The sequence below is a fragment of the Mustela nigripes genome, chromosome 12 (assembly GCF_022355385.1).
Source record: "Mustela nigripes isolate SB6536 chromosome 12, MUSNIG.SB6536, whole genome shotgun sequence".
NCBI classification, from domain to species: domain Eukaryota; kingdom Metazoa; phylum Chordata; class Mammalia; order Carnivora; family Mustelidae; genus Mustela; species Mustela nigripes.
In genome coordinates this window covers 104,957,031-104,970,095 of record NC_081568.1, presented here as the reverse complement: position 1 = coordinate 104,970,095, position 13,065 = coordinate 104,957,031, and the positions used below count along the sequence as shown (strand labels likewise).

At 45.5% G+C, this 13,065-nt stretch overlaps 1 protein-coding gene across 14 annotated transcripts in view; it reads left to right on the top strand.

Annotated features, from left to right (window-relative positions):
* Window positions 1-2,572: 2,572 nt before the first annotated feature.
* Window positions 2,573-13,065, top strand: part of ANKRD34B (ankyrin repeat domain 34B) — a 14,590-nt gene continuing 4,097 nt past the window's right edge. The window contains exons 1-6 of one of the 14 annotated variants that reach the window (XM_059418150.1): window positions 2,573-2,664; window positions 3,645-3,786; window positions 5,573-5,659; window positions 6,713-6,787; window positions 8,589-8,677; window positions 11,394-11,550. The gene's annotated coding sequence lies outside the window, so the exon portion shown is untranslated. The other 13 variants (XM_059418149.1, XM_059418159.1, XM_059418153.1 and 10 more) reach the window with 13 other exon arrangements.

Here is a 13,065-nt window from a genome sequence, read left to right as displayed (position 1 = left end):
TTAAATTACAATGAAGGCATGGGCATGCCTGCCTAGATTGGCAGCCTCTGCCATCCCATTGCATTCTCACCTTACTCCATAATTCCACCATCAACCCTGAAAAGTATCAGTCCCAGAGCTTGTTGGATGGACAGTGACATGGATGGGGTGGGTCACTGTTTGCTGACCATAGGACCTTACCCACAGGGCATAATGTGATCTGTTCACCATTGTTTTCTTGCTGTTACCAATTCTTCCCTAACATTTCACTTGGCAGGGTGCCCAAGACAAAATCGACCTGGGCTCTCATTCTCTTTATGAAAGCCCTGGGCCCCAGACCTTTTGGTGGGGTCAGGATCATATTGGTCAGAGGTAATTTTCCAGCATCAGGCACCCTTTCCTGCCTACCAGTCCTGGCACAGCCCTTAGGGCAAGAGAGGTAATCCTCCAGGTGAATTGAAGCTCAGGGCTTCATTATCCTTTTCTCTTTCCTTTTTTTTTTTTTTTTTTCCAGTCCAGCTTCTCTCTACCCATTCAACATAGCAGGTTTCAATACCCTGCTGATAGGTGTAGTAGAGTGAATAATGGCCCCCAAAGAGTTTCACATCCTTGTCTCTGGAATCTATGAATATGTTACCTTATATCACAAAGGAACTTTGCATATGTGATTAAATTAAGGATCTTCAGATGGGAGATTATTGTGGATTATCTGAGTGAGCCCAATATACCAAAGGTCTTTATAAAAGTGAGGCAAAGAGGATCAAAGGGAGAGAAGGAAGCAGAGGGAGAAAAGGACATGTGACAAGAGCAGCAGAGTTGAGAGAGAGAGATTGAGATTGGAAGTCAGAGAAGGGGCCACAAGCAAAAAAATGTAGTCAGCTTCTAAAAACTGGAAAAGGCAAACAGTTAGGACATCTGACCTCCAAAACTTTAAAACAATAAATTTGTGTTGTTTTAAGTCACTTAGTTTATGGTAATTTGTTACAAGTAGCAAAAGAAAATTAATAGAGTGAAAATTAGGTCATCTACTTTGAAAAACCATTTCGCAATATCTGCAGAAGTTGAACACGTATGTATTTACGTATGTCTGTTTCTAATGTATACCCAACAAAAAATGTGTATATACTTTCACCAAAGACATCTACTATAATATTCCTAGCAGCATTATTTATAATGTCTCAAACCTGAGAATTACCCAAATGTCTATCAGTAGTATAATGAATAAATTTAGATAAATTCATACAGCATAATTCTTTACAGAAAGAAAAGAACAAACTATAACCATAGACAGTTTGCATCTCTTTAACATAATGTCAAGTGAAAGAAGTCAGACAACAGAGTAAATTCCATATAATTTGATTGTTATAAAGTGCAAATATAAGCAAAAAGTCTATGTTGGGTGAAGCTACTACCCTGCCCTCTCCAAAGGGAGGATATGAGGAAGTCTTCTGGGAAGCTGCTAATGTTCTGTGCCTTGATCTTAAGGATGCTTAATTTTGCACAATACCGTTGAGCCTGTGAAAAGTGCACCTTTTAACATGTACTATACATTAATAAAAACTTTTTTTTTAATGAAGGAAAGGAAGCCCCCTTGGGACCCTCCAATCTTCCCTCAAAAATGGACGGGGTTACACGGTAACCCATATCCAGGATTCCAACTCTCCACAGTGGCCAACTCCAAGTTAAAATGTCCTGTGAACTTGCTTTACCTATTTTTACTAAAGGGCCCATTTCAGCGGGTTATTTTCCTAAATGAAAGAAGCCTGCCCACAGATAAGTTTACTTACCCCTTTGAGAACTCAAAACTACTAACTAGTTTTGATTGACATTAACCGAACAACAACAAAAATTGGTCATAGCCTTTTCTCCACCCTGATGATCCCTGGTAAATGAAGAGTTAAGATCACTACAGCACAGTTTAACACATAAAATACACATTTTGTTACATTTTGTTAAAGTGTTACATTAATGTTTTAATAACAGTGTAATAAAGTTATAAACTCATATAAACAAGAACGATTGCTCCCTCCAACAGCCCAACCTGAAGGGAGACTCAGGTTCTATCTAAAGCGGGTAGAAGGACGAGAAGGGGGAAGAAGGAGCCGTGGGAGTCACATACAGGGCCAGCCTGGTCGAATATGACCTGGAGGGAGAGACGCAAGTGTGGACAGGGGAAACCAGAAGCCGGGATGTAGGGGTGGCGGTCTCCCTGCAGTGGAGAAGACCCTGCCGCCACTGCCCTGGGCAAAGCCGGCCCCGCCAAAGCGCCGCGGCTGCGGTGAGGTGAATGTGTGCGTGTGGTGGGGCTACTTTTGGGGACAAAGGGCGGAGCTTCAGAGACAGACTTTAGCCCCGGGGTCCCAACAGACTTTGGCCCCGCCGCCCCCACCTGCCGCGCAGCTGGGAACCAGCGCGTCACTCCCAGCGGAAACGCCGCACAGCCCGGGCGTCTGGCGAGGTGCGCGCCTCCCGGCCCCCGCTCCGACGCTTCGCGGCTCCCGGCCCGCCGCCCCGCTCTCTCATCAGGGGCGTGGACAGGGCAGCACCTACCGGGATCCGTGAGTCCAACCGCCGAGGAGACCCCGAAGACAAGCCAGCCCGGACGGCAGTCCGAAGACAGCCGCGGAAGGTCTGAGGCTACCCGTGGGTGGGAGGCGCCGACGCCGACTTGACAGCGCGTCCCAGGTTCGTGTGCGACGGCGTCTCTGCGGGCTGCACTTGGAGAAACTTTGGTTCGGCGTGTTGGCTGCCGGGAGGAGGAGATGGAGGGCGCTGCCTGGGGCCCCGCGGCCTCCGTGCGCCCCGGCGGGTACGCTCAGGCCCTGGGAGCCCGCATCTCCCGCGCACCCTGACACTGCAGTGCCTTGAGCGGGGACGGAGACCAGGCGTCAACCGAAGGCTGCTGGTGGGCAGGGGCCTGTCCAGACTCCACCCGAGTCTGCTCTCCTCTCTCCCGCATTCCCTGCCTGCTTTTGGCTCGGGCTTTGCAGCGGCTCGGGCTTGCACCCCGCCGGGGATACGGGTTTCGCCTCCTACTCGGCCTTGCAGCGCGGGAGAGTGGATAGGGGCAGCCCCGCGGCTGCGGGATGTCAGGGAGCATCCGGGCAAGGGCTCGCGGGCGCGGGTTAGCGCCGCAGCGGGAACGGCGCGCGCGAGGCCGCAGGAGCGCGCGGGTCTGGGGGCCCGACTTGCGCGCGTCTCCGCAGGTGCCTCCGGCCGCTGGGAGGCGGGAGGTACTGGCTGGGCGCGGGAGGCGGGCGGGGGGCTGCCGAGCGGTTTGCAATCACTGGCTCGACAAATGGGAGTCACACGGGGGCGGGCAGCCCGGTCCCGGCGTCTCTCGGGCGCGCACCGCCTTGGCACGAGGACCCCGAACCCCCTTACGGGAGGTCTGAGGTCCAGAGGTGCCCCTGCCCAGGGATGGGGGCAATGGCTGCTTCCCTCGGACGCGCCATTTCCCAAGGGAGGGCCGAGTTCTCCGGCCTGGCGGTGCGGGCACCGCTCGGCTGCGGCTCTGGGCAGAACCCCTTCACGTGGATGGCGATCGCCTCAGCTCGCCGGCTGCCTGTCTTGTCTCAGAGACGAGGCGACAGAACGCACACCCCGCCCCCATCGGTGCCCCGGCGCTGTCGCCCCAGTCACCTTCCTTTGCCCTTCTCCGACAGCACCACGGACTCGCTCGCTCTCGCTCTCAGGACAAACTGAGGAAACAACCTTGGTTCCCGGAGCCGGCGGGGACTGTGGAGACGCTACCAGAATCCTCAACAGCTTGGAAATCCGATCACCTTGGCTCCTGGAGACTTGGAGGTATAGGTTTGCGTGTCTGCGTGTGTGCTGGGAGGGGTGTCTGCTGAGAGAGGTGGGGACCTAGCCCAGAGGCCTAGGGGACATACAAGTAACTAAGAGACTCCAGCCCTTTTTGGCTTTGTCTGAGCAAACCGAGCAAACCTTACTAGCTACTCACTCCTTCCCTTGGGCAGTTTCGAAATATTTCTTACAAGCTGGTGCCAGAGAAGAACACTTTTCTTGGCAAGTCTTTACGTTTCCTGGGACAATCTCCGGTGCGTCTTTTGTTCTGGCTTTGCCCCTTTGCTTGCATGGCAAGAAGACACATGCTCTGCTTGTGGCAGGCTGACTTGCTTCATTCTAAGTGCCACTAGCCCCCACATCCCGGCCTTGGGCTGCCCACTGTACCTCTGGATTTTTTTTCAGACCTGTCTGGGAAGGGTGGGACTGCAAACCTCCAGGGCCTGGCCCGTCCTAAGTCAAGGCTGTACTCTTCTCTAGCCTTGTGGGCTCCTTCATCCCTCTCTAGGCCGTGGCAATCATCTCTGCCCTTTGCATCCTCGTTCCAGCCTGAAGCGGGGTTTGACAACAAATAGGAAGTGAGACTAGAATGAAGAAGGAAGAGTTTGTCACAGATTTTCTCCAAGTCTGCCTAGGAAGCGTCCCCTATTGACTATGTGGGACTGGAGCCTGAAACCTCATTTGTAATAAGCTCTCCATGTGATTACGCCCGCAGAGATAAGAAGCCCATTGGTGTAGGCACTTTGGCCTCCCAGTTGTCAGAGCCCATCAGCCCAGGATTCATATTTAGTGATGCATGTTTAGAAATGGACGTTTATTTAATTCCTAAAGGGCAATTATATCAGGATCTTCTAAAATTTTCACAATCATCTTCTGTTGATAACTATACCCATTTTAGGATGAACCTCAGAGGATCAGATTCCCAAGGGTTGGTAACTTGGGAATAAACAGAGCCTCAATCTCTGATACATGCAACTTGCTGCTCTTTCTGAGCTTCCATCCCCTTGTGGGCAGCACAAAGACAGGACGACCCCGGGCAAGAGTGAGGCGCTGAATATCCAGCTTGAAACCCATTTGTTACTGTCCACCACCACCCCCACCCCCCGCTTGCCGCCCTCTCCCACCATGGCCCTTTATGGGAGGGAACACCAATCCTATTCGGACGTAGGGTAAGGATGTGAAAGGAAAATAACATTTCTCTCTGCATGCAAGGAAAATGGGGTGGCTTGGAGAGAAAGAGCCACAGGGAAGGCCAAGCTTTTCATCTCTAAAAAGGCTTCTAAAATACCTCAGCCCGTGTGGCACTACCATTGTCGATACCACTCAAATCAGGTACTCAGAACAAAACCCTATTCTGTGGGAAGCTGGTATCCAAGAAGCAAGGAAACAGAAGAGAAACCTGAAGGAAAGGACACAGGAAGATCTAATTAAGTCCTGGTGAGCAGGCGAATAAGAGGAATGACTGGGAGTTCTCCCACCCTTCCTTCCTCGGCCTCCTCAGCTGCGTGGACTGGTGTGGGGTGGGGGAGGGCTGGACCAGGTAAGCGCTGCTGCCCTTTCAACCCCAGCATCCTTGCAGGGCAAGCCTTGGCCTGTATACACAGGACTGCGGTGCATGGGATCCACTCCAGACACTTTTACTCATAATCGCTGAAATGTAATTAACCAAACAAACACTGTAGGGATGTCTCAACAAGGAATTAAAAAACTAGACTCCGAAGGGGAGAGATGTGTGGAACAAATTATTGGTACTTATGTAACTCTGAATAGCTTTGATTTCCTTCAGCAGGAACTGACAGCTGGCTGACAAAAAAACTCATCCAGGGAGAGAAAAGGCATAAGTGAAGTATGAAATTTTGAATAACGTTTTCAGGTAACTTTCTATTTCCATTTAGAGTGGGTGTCTAGAGGGGTGAATGTAGTTATTTGACTTGCTTCATTTATCAACAGAGATTTTTAATAGGGCTCATAATTTTAAGACCCAGTGCTTTTTTACGTCCTTTTTTTCCTGGCCTTCTAGTCTCCTGCTAGCAGAGCAGAGGTCTGGGAATTCAGCCTGTAAACTCTCACTTTATCCCCTATTTTTAGCCTTTCTGATCGATGTGCTCAGAGAATAAATCTTGTTTTCTTGCCGAGAAGAGTGGTTATCTACTTGGGGTGGAGAAAAGTAACTGGGAGTCCAGTAGATTTGTCCAGAGATGTCAGACCATCCTCACTGTCAGCCCTGTACCTCATTACCACTTTCTGTGTCACGTGGGGCCTCTCAGCACTGAACTTCCCAGGGCCTGTGGGTCACCTGGCTCCTAGTCATGGGGCCACCTCTGTTATGCCTCTGTTATGCTAAGGCAGTTTACCACACCACCATCCCCACTCTGTTTCCAAAGTTTGCCTGGTATCTCTTATCTGATGATACATCTCTTCCCAAGTTTTCGTTCTTCACAGTATATATACATATTTAATTTTTAAGTAACCAAACTGTAATTTCTGTGAAGTCTTGGAAGTAGAGAGAGGCAGAAAAAGAGTATAGTAAATATGCCATGATGAATCATAAATGATGTTAAAGACATTATAATTTTAAAATAAAAAGGAATTTGTCCAGCTGTTTAATAATTAATCTTATAATATGTGGAAATTATTGTATTTGGAAGTTATAAGGAAAATACATTTAAGGTTATCTTTTTTCCATATTCACTTAATAGATTCCATTTATGTTTACAAAACATTATTTACAGATCTTTAAAAAATTTTTAATATTTTATGTTATTTAAGTAGCCTGTGAAATGACATGATAAAAATAAAAGAAGGCTAAATTCTGAGATAGAATTTTTAAAAAGAATACACTGAGTAGTGAGGCACAATAGGAAAGTCTTTTTCTAGACATCTGATTTCATCACCTCCTACCACCCCCTCCCTGCCTTGAATAAAGGTTTGATCCTTGTCACGTTACAGAAGAGCGACCCAAGACTGAGAGGCTAAGAGATCTGATGGTGGTGTACAGCTCGTAAGTAGGGGAGTCAAGATGGAAATGTGGGTCTGAGTCCAGAACTTTCTCCAGCTGACCTGTTATCTATTTGGAAGGTGTAGCTGAGTGTGGGGATTATTTATATGCTATATTATAACAAAGGGTCTGACTGAACGTTAATACAGTGTCAGCAGTGGGTGCTCCGTGAGGATGTTTCACAGAATGAGACAGGAAGCAAGAACATTCCTGAACCAGGATAATTGTAGGCTAGAGATGTAATCTTCGTCACAGGTAGGGCTTAGCTTTATGAAGAGTAGAAAAATTGAGCTTCAGTTTCAGCATTTTTGATGTGCAAGTGGATGACCGTGATAAAAGAATTGGAAGAGAGAAAAGGCTTAAAGACAAGGGGATTGTCCCAATAAGGAACTGAATATGAGACACTAGGAACACAAGCGTGTATTCATGTGGACAATTCATGTGTATCTGACAGCTTTTTGCTCCATGAACTTTAAACAGTTTTAGAATTGTTCTATTAAATGTGAACAGTTTAAAAAGTGAGCAACCCAAGGGGCTTTAGAAGCCTTTAAAATGAACAAAAAGTAAGGCTCTGTTGTTGCTGCTTTTATTCTAGATAGTTTTTTTTTTTAAAGATTTTATTTATTTATTTGACAGAGAGAGATCGCAAGTAGACAGAGAGGCAGGCAGAGAGAGAGAGAGAAGCAGGCTCCCTGCCGAGCAGAGAGCCCGATGCAGGACTCGATCCCAGGACCCTGAGATCATGACCTGAGCCAAAGGCAGTGGCTTAATCCACTGAGCCACCCAGGCACCCTATTCTAGACAGTTCTAAAGGGGGTATGCCTACATCCACGAGACAGATTCACTAGTTGCCAGTAGCTAGTTGGTGCCATTGCCCAGCTTCTTCAGAGAGCCCTGGGACCCACAACACCCGCCTTTTCTGCAGGACCACAGTGGGCCACTGCACCCCTCAAGCAGCCTAGTCAGCAGTACATTGCCAGTTCCTCTTCTTTTCCCAGAACCTTCTGACACTAACCTTGGTGAGACAAAGTTATGACAGAAAGTTGTCAGGTTTAGTGTTGTGCAGAAAACATTTACATGAGGTTGAGTGAAAAGATTTGAAAGTCTTTCCAAAAGATTCTTATGACTTCTTTTTTAAACAGGGGCTCCTGGGTGGCTCAGTGGTTAAGCCTCTGCCTTCGGCTCAGGTCGTGATCTCAGGGTCCTGGGATCGAGCCCCACATCAGGCTCTGCTCAGCAGGAAGCCTGCTTCCCCCTCTCTCTCTGCCTGCCTCTCTGCCTACTTGTGATCTCTCTCTCTGTCAAATAAATAAAATATTTTTTTAAAAAAAGACTTTTTAAAAAACAAACAAGACGGACCCTGACACTAGAAACTATATGAGAATACAGTACTGAAATCTATGGGGTGCCTGGGTGGCTCAGTTGGTTAAGTGTCCGCCTTCGGCTCAGGGTCCTGGGATTGAGCCCCATGTAAGGCGGGGAGCATGCTTCTCCCTCTCTCTTTGCGGCTCCCCCTCTTTGTGCTCCCTCTCTCTCTCTCCCTGTCATATACATAAATAAAATCTAAAAAAATTAAAAAAGAAATCTGCTATCCGGCAAACTTGTTCTTATTTGAATATGTTTCTCAAATGCCACTTTTGGTCAAAGGTGTTTTTATGTGACTGATACTGTATCTCTTCTCCAACTGTGGTTACCAAATGGTTTCTATATTTGACATTATGTTCCAGCTAATTTCTCTACATCTCTTTGCTTTATTAAACACATTAGTATATGAAAAATGCTAAGAGAAGGGTTTTTTTGCTAGCTCTTTTCAGATGCTTTGCAGTCAGAATAGACCACTGGTGGGATCCAAGCTGTCAAGCAATCCTATATTCCTAAGGTCTCAAATTGCAGGTATGCCTGGCTTTGGAACAGCTTTCATAGAATATTGCATAGGGGAATGAAAAACGTAGCATTCACTTTCATTGTACTTATGTATGTATATATGGAATATTTCTTTGCTTAACATCATGAGTGATACTAGAGTAGAATGAGTAAGTATATTCTTTTGAATACCGCCTTTCAGGAGCTCCCTAGTTGAAACTCCTTGAAAGTGTAGGCATAAATACTATTGATAACACAGAACTGAATGATGTCATAAACATATCACTCTTTCAAGTTTTAATTATGGAATGGGGCACCTGGGGAGCTCAGTCTGCCTTTAGCTCAGGTTATGAACCCTGGGGCCTGGGATCAAGCTCAGCAAGCTTGTCTTGGCAGAACTTCTAGTAGTTGAATGTTGAATTTCCTAGTGTAGACCTCTAATTTTCCTTTTTTCCCCTCTTTTCTTTTTGTTTAACTGTTAGAGATTTTTATCAATATTGTCATCAAACCTATTTAGTTTTGCAGTTTGTATGGTGTTTTTGCCTCCCCCCCCCCCAAGATTTTATTTATTTATTTATTTGACAGAGAGGGAGAGAGCACAAGTAGGCAGAGAGGCAGGTAGAGAGAGAGGGGGAAGCAGGCTCCCCACAGAGCAGAGAGCCCGATGCGGGGCTCGATCCCACGACCCTGAGATCATGACCTGAGCCCAAGGCAGTTGCTCAACCAACTGAGCCACCCAGGTGTGCCTGTTTTTGCCTTTTGAGAATACTTTTTAATAGTCTCTGAATACTCTTTTTCCTAGAACTTTGTTTTTGTTTCATGGTTACAACAGCTTATATCTAAAGATAAAGAGCTATTGGAGTTTTTATCTTCCTAGTATCTGTCTCCTCCAAGTTGCTTTTTCTCTATGTGTTCTGGTCTCTAATGGAAGAGGCTTTTCTCTTTTGTTTTGTGTTTTATTTTGATTATCTGTTCAGGATTAAAGGGCTTGGATTAAAAAGCTGATGAGAAGACTGGAGCACATGGGTGAGGCTTGTAATCCTTAAACCTTGCTGTAGGATGATCTGAGCGGCATGTTAGGGAATCCCTGTGGTTAGTACTCTTCGTATTTTCTTTTTAGTGGGTCAGATTCTCAACAGAAGAGTATAGCAATATTCTGCTGCATAATAAGGGTACAGGCTGCCAGCTTAGAGTGAAATTGGGGAGAAGGCTCTGAGTCTCTTCATTCAGTGATCAGTGAGCTTTCAGTCACTTAGTCCCTGTTTTCTAGTCCTCAAATATGTCAGGTACCTTCCTGTCCAGAGACCCTCCAATTTCATCATTTCTGAAGAATAAAGGTCTCTCCAGAATAAAGAACAACTCAAGTGGGAGGATTAATATCCTATCTCTTACTGGCTTGGAGTAGAAGAATCACCTGAGGCAGTCAAATTTCAATGCATGTATAAATCACCCAAGGATCTAATTAAAATGTAGGCTCTGATTAAATAGATCCAAGATGCAACCTGAGATGAAGCCTCAGGTAATGGTGGTGAAGCTGCTGGTCCAAGGTAGGATCACACTTCGGCTGGTGGGGACCAAGGGATATAACTGCTTCTCCTAACAGCTTTTCACCTAGTCCTCATTATTTTTTTAAAAAATATTTTATTTATTTATTTGACAGAGAGAGATCACAAGTAGTCAGAGAGGCAGGCAGAGAAAGAGGGGGAAGCAGGCTCCCCGCTGAGCAGAGAGCCTGATGCAGGCCTTGATCCGAGGACCCTGAGACCATGACCTGAGCCAAAGGCAGAGGCTTAACTCACTGAGCCACCCAGGCGCCCCTAGTACTCATTATTTTAGCTATACTCTCTACCACCAACGCCACCCGCCCAGTTCTAGAACTTCTGCCGTTACTGCCTCTTGCGAGGATTCTGGAGTGTATGTGGGCTTTATCATGAATGAACTGAGGCACAGCCTTCTCAGGTTGGCTAATTTGCTTAATACTGGCCCATCTGCTTTCTGGCTTTCAAAATATTGCCGTTGTCTCCTTTTCCTGCTATCCTTATGAATTTATGTCTTTTAAAAAATTCTTGGGGCACCTGGCTGGCTCAGTCAGTGGAATGTGCAACTCTTGATCTCAGGGTTATGACTTGGAACCCCATGTTGGGTGAAGAGATTACTTAAAAATAAAACCTTGGGGCACCTGGCTGGCTCCGTTGGTTAAGCATTTGCTTTCGGCTGAGGTCATGATCCCAGAGTCCTGGGATCGAACCCTGCATCCAGGTCCCTGTTCAGTGGGGAGTCTGCTTCTCCCTCTCCCTCTGCCCCTCCTCCTTGCTTGTGTTCTCTCTCAAATAAATAAATAAAATCTTTAAACAAATAAAAATACAATCTTAAAAAATTTTTAAATAAAAAATAAAATTAAATCTTCAGTTTCAGAGGATTGTTTAGGAAGAGGCAAAATTAAATGTGTGTGCTCTGCCATATTTACCCTAACTATAACCATCTGCTAAAATATTTTTCTAAAGTTTGGTTATATCAGCATAAATAGAGCCTGATTTATGATAAATAACTGCTATTTTGAGCCTTTAGGTTTTTGCACAAAGAACATTCTCTACTTCTCTCTTCCTACTTTATCTGCTTACCAAACTCTCGTGCAATCTTTAAGACCCAGCTCAAATGGCTGCCCTCTGTGAAGCCCCTCAGTCTCCAAACCACCAAAGCCTGTACAGTCTTTTTTTAAAAAATATTTTATTTATTTATTTGACAGGGAGACAGACACAGCAAGAGAGGGAACACAAGCAAGGGGAGCAGGAGCGGGGGAAGCAGGCTTCCCATGGAGCAGGGAGCCCGACGTGGGGCTCCATCCCAGGACCGGGGATCATGACCTGAGCTGAAGGCAGATGCTTAATGACTGAGCCACCCAGGTGCCCCAAGCCTGTATATTTTCATGACTTTAACTCATAACCAGCTGCTTATTTAGTATCTCTTCCAAACGACTGAGCAAGCTCTGCAGGATAGGGCATGTGCCTTGTAGCCAGTGCCCAGGACATAACAGGAGCTTGCAGCTATTTAACACTTAGATTCTAAGTTCTGTATGCATGTCTTTTTTCCCCTCTTCATTTTCTTTCTGTTCCCTTCATCTCTTTTTCTGTCCATTAAGAGGTCACTATATTTATTATCTATTCCATTATCCAATAAAAAAATTCATGTCCCATACTGTTAATTTAAAAGTAAATACATGGAATAAATATTACTTCTCAATTTCTAAAACCTACCTCATTAAATAAAATAGATTTAAATATTATATGAGCTCCATTTGATTTTTCTACCCAGCTCTAAGTATTATTCAGAGACAAACATTTTCTCAGCTCTAGATAAAAGACATAATTTTTTTTAATAGCTCTACACCCAACATGGGGCTTGAAATTATGTCCCCGAGATCAAAAGTTTTATGATGTTCTTCCACCTGAGCCAGCCAGGCACCCCCAAAGACATAATTCTTATCAACTAATGGAATTATCTGTTGAAGGAGTTTGAATCTAAATTATTTAAATAAATTAAACATAATTTTTAGTTTTAGTGATAGAAAAATGTTTATAAACACTACATGTCCTTATTCATATTTTTAGCCTAGAAAACTCCTTTTTCAGAGCAAAGGTACTCTGTCAAGGGGCACCTGGGTGGCTCAGTGGGTTAAGCCTCTGTCTTCAGCTCAGGTCATGATCTCAGGGTCCTGGGATCGAGCTCCACATTGGACTCTCTGCTCAGCAGGGATCCTGCTTCCCCCCCCCCCCTCTGCCTGCCTCTCTGCCTACTTGTGATCTCTCTCTGTGTGTCAAATAAATAAAATTAAAAAAAAAAAAAGGTACTCTGTCAAAATTTAACCAAATAGTATGTGACCAACCCCATCCATAATCTAGTATATGATTTAAATAATGAAATCAAGCAAAATGCATAATCACATGTTCACCATTCCCATCTCAGTGTGAGTTCCAGACACTGTGTCAGATATTTTAATGTCTTGTAGTTCAGATGATTTTTCATCCTTTAAAAAACAAAAAAATGTTCCTCGAGGGACACCTGGGTGGCTCAATCGGTGTTCAGTGGGGTCTGCTTCTCCCTCTGCCTCTCTCCTCTGCTTGTGCTCTCTCTCTCTCTCAAATGAATAAATAAAATCTTTTTTTTTTTTAAAGATTTTATTTATTTATTTGACAGAGAGAGATCACAAGTAGGCAGAGAGGCAGGCAGAGAGAGAGAGAGAGGGAAGCAGGCTCCCTGCTGAGCAGAGAACCCGACGCGGGATTCGATCTCAGGACCCTGAGATCATGACCCGAGCCGAAGGCAGCGGCTTAACCCACTGAGCCACCCAGGCGCCCAATAAATAAAATCTTAAAAAAAAAAAAAGAGAAACTTTGAATATAGATTTTTAAAAAATGTGA